Raw genomic sequence first — 4,054 nt, forward strand, 5'->3', positions numbered from 1 at the left:
GTGCTAATTTCACTACAGTGTCAGAAAGCTCCTTTTCTCATTTTTTATTTACAAAATATCTGAAAGTTTTGTTCATCAACTGAACCTCAACACACGTGTTTGCTGAGCGGCTGTGTTCTACATTCAGACTAGCAAAAACATCAGCTTAGTATTAACACTGTGGTGTTATGCTGTTAAACTGCTGCTTAGTCAGTTGTCCAGAGACCTGGTTTGCACCAGAGTGAACCTGTATAAAACCACAGGGTAAACATACGTTCAACCACAGTGGCTTAGTCAGAGCAGTTGTGCTTTACAAGAGTGAGTGTTGAGGAGGAGGACCAGAGGAGGAGCACTGGGTTATCTGTGTGTCATGTGCCTCAACGTTCAAAGATGTGCAGCTCTGCAGGGCTCTCAAGTTAAGGTTGTGTTAGTGGTGAGTGGTTAAGTTATAGTTAATAACTCAACATTTGGTGAGTTAGTGAGAATGAAAAATGTCTGATTCAATGAAAAAATCTACAACCCCAACAACCCCCCACCTCTCCAAGCATTTGTCAAAATGACACAGCCACAAGCAGGCGCCCCATGTGTAGAGGCTACAGTCCTCGCTGCAGTCGGCCCCGGTTCGAATCCCGCATCGGACGGCCTTTCACTGCATGTCATTCCCCCTCTCTCTGCCTCCCCGTTTCCTGTCACTCTCCACTGTGCTGTCCATTAAAGGCATAAAAGCCCAAAAAAATATACTTAAAAAAAAAAATGACACAGCCATGCCCGAAATGACAAAAATTATACATGCGGTGGCTGGTAGTTAACCTAGCTTTCAGACAACGGTGAACTGCAGCCACAAAAAGGCGGTAATTTACAACACAAATACAAAGAGACAATATCAGATCCTTTATGGGACAGAATGCTGTTCTGAGATGTAAAGAGAGATATCGACTCCAAAACTGGACTGGCCATGGGGCATACATGGGATCCATGTAGTTTTTACCGACCCAGTTGTGTCAGTCTCTTTACCAGCCCTCTTGGTGTGCCTGTCATTCAGGGTGTGCATGGGAGCATGCTGCTTGCCTGTCCGAGACTGCGCTCACTTTGCCGACCTCACCCAAACCCGACACGACCCAACCAGAAAACTGACTTGTTAATTTCAGGTATACAGCAATATGTGAAGTTTGCTACTGTACCCAGTAGCGCTTTTAGCATCAAAACAGTGTCTTGAACTGAGTAAGAGTTTTTTTTTAATTTATTTTTTTTATATGACTTCAGCCTTTTTTGTAACTTTCGGAAACATTCAAGCTTTAAGACAGACCTTTAGCAAGTCTCTTTAGCTTAACTTTAGTAGCATTGAAGACTGATCTTAAGAGAGATTGATTGTAGCACATACTTCATAGGAAGAAAATGTAATACTCCTCGCACGCAGCGGTCGGCCTGGGAAATGGATCAGAAGGCATGCGGATGGATATAATCAAAAGAAGGAGCAGCACTGCAGCCTCAGCAGAGTTCTGCTTGCTTCTTTTGGATTTCTAGTTGGTCCCAGAAGCCTGGTCTCCCCGTTGTCTCGAAACCTTAAAAAATTTTCTTTGTTTGTAGACTTACCACGATACACAGGTGGATTATAGGGCTATTATTCTTTGAAGTACGAGTTTAGGACAGACAATAATAATGTTTTACTTTGTTTTTAATTTAGTCATATTTAATTACATTTAAGTTATTTATACTTTCTTTTATTATTTTGGGCTCTGCGGTGTTGCAGTCAGTCATAGAAGTATCACAGCTCATTTTCTTCCCATATGAGGCCATTTGCTGCTATTTATTCTTGATAAGCAAACGCAATGCACACATTTGAGGAAATCTCCGGAGCTAATCAGTAAAGATTAAGGGAACACTTTGGCATTTCAGGAAATATCCTTATTCACTGTCTTGCTGAGAGTTTGATGAGAACATTGACACCACTGTAAGATTTGTACGGTAAATATATAACTGGGCCCAGCAGGCTGCTAGCTTAGCTTAGTGTAAAGACTGGAAACTGGTAACTAAGCACCAGCACCTCTGAAGTCCACTCATTAACATGGTTTATATTTGTTTTAGGGTTAGGGTTGCTATGTGTGCCACTTCTTGGCCAGGACCAGTATTTTGAAACAAATGTAAACTATATACAGGGCTGCAAATAACGATTACTGTCATTATTGATTAATCAGCAGATTATTTTCACGGTCAATCCTTTTTCTCTATAAAATGTCAGAAAAGAGGGAACAATGTTCAACAGTTTCCCACAACCCAGGGTGATGTCTTGAATGTTTTTGCGTTTTGCAAAATCCACAGATAATTCAGTTCACTATCATGTACAACAAAGAAAAGCATTAAATATTCAGCTTTTAGAAGCGGGAACCAGCACATTTTGAACAGTTCTACTTAAAAAGAGATTAAATTGATTATTTGAATATTAACATAGTTGCAGACTCATTTTCTGTCAATTGACTATTGATTAATCAGTTAATCATTGCATTTCTATTTACCCGTCAACAAATGTAAATGAGCTGTAGCTCTAAATGTCACCATCCTCTGAAGTCCAGCTGAGATACATCTTTGTGCACAGATTGTCTCTATGTGACAGGAGTTCTGTCTCGGACATCGGACAGGTGTCCAACCGGTTGCTCGAGTCAGTTAACCCCGAGCCCCGGGCCTGGCTCTGGTGCCGTAATGCTGGAGGTCAGAGGTTAATGGAGCAGAGTGGCGCCGGCCAGTCATCCCCCAGGATCCTGGGTGGATTTGGTAAACAGTGAAGCTGTCACTGCAGATTAATACTGAGAGGAGGTAGAACAGGGCCGAGCACACGGGGGGCTAATGGCTCCCAACTCAGCCATGAAAGTGCCTGTCTTCCCCATTCTCCTCTCTCCCTCAGCCCCATAGATAAGCCCCGCAGGCTTAGAGAGCGGGAGGAGGAAGGGGGGAGGAGGTGGACGGGGAAGAAAAAGGTAGAAAAGGAGTGAACTCAGAAAAGAGGAACTAATAAGAAGGCAATAATCACAAGTGCACTTGAGCACTTGTATCACAGAAAAATAAGGAGACAGGACTCTTTAAGACCTTTTAAGGCACTGAGAAGTTTTTGTCTCTTCCTATTGTGTTCATGTAGAGCCCTGCGCTGAGGTCATTCCCTGGTTACAGCTGTAGGAGCACAACCCCAACCGCCAGCTCTCCTCTGTGGGGGATCTTTGGGGACTTTTTTTTTTTTTTTTTTCTTTTCGAGGCTTATGCAAGCTTTGACACTATGGTTTATCTGTCTTCGTATCTTAGATATAAGGGGGCGGCCCCCACCATTTCATTTGCAGCTAGTGTCAGGGCAGGATATTGTGTAGCACGTCACTGCAGTGCTCTAGATTGTGGTTACAATCTCGCCACAAGTCATGCAACAGCGAGAGACGACCAGAAAGATATGAACTCCTGTAAAGGTCCTATTTTAAAAACTTCAATTACATCATGTATTAAATATGCCTGTGGGGTTTTTGTCAGATGGTACTGTTTTTCTTTTGTTTGTTTTTTTGGTGGTTTGATTCTTTTCATGTTTTGTTTTATATTTTCAACTAAACCAGTTACATTTGTATCATTTTACGTCATAACATGTCATTGTTTATACGTGTTAAATCCAGGATATGTGACATATATGCCAAAGTCATATTGATGGTTTGGCATACATCACAAACACCATCTCTTTTGTCCGACATCACACAAGTTTTACGCTACAAAAATTCTTGGTTAAGATTAGACAAAGTTCATGGCTTTGATGAACGTCAGAGTTGACTTTTTCAATATTTAACCAAGGTCATGATCTTTCCTTATTTCTTAAAGCTGTACCAACAAATAGTTTATGCTGACAATTGGTCAAGTGACTATGTGTATTGAACTGCTCTCATCAGCATTGTTTCTAGCAGGCAGCTGTTTTCAGCCCAAGAGTTTTAAGAGCCAGCAGCTGTATATGCTACTGTACAGTAAACAGAGGAAGTCGTGACCCACTGGTGAACATAGTGGAGCATTTGTTCACTGAAGAGCCACTTACTTCCTCTATGGAGCTGGTGGTGAC

Source organism: Seriola lalandi, unplaced genomic scaffold (genome assembly GCF_002814215.2).
Source record: "Seriola lalandi dorsalis isolate HSWRI2012SDOR001 ecotype SW California unplaced genomic scaffold, Sedor1 jcf7180002054911, whole genome shotgun sequence".
Classification (NCBI taxonomy): Eukaryota; Metazoa; Chordata; class Actinopteri; order Carangiformes; family Carangidae; genus Seriola; species Seriola lalandi.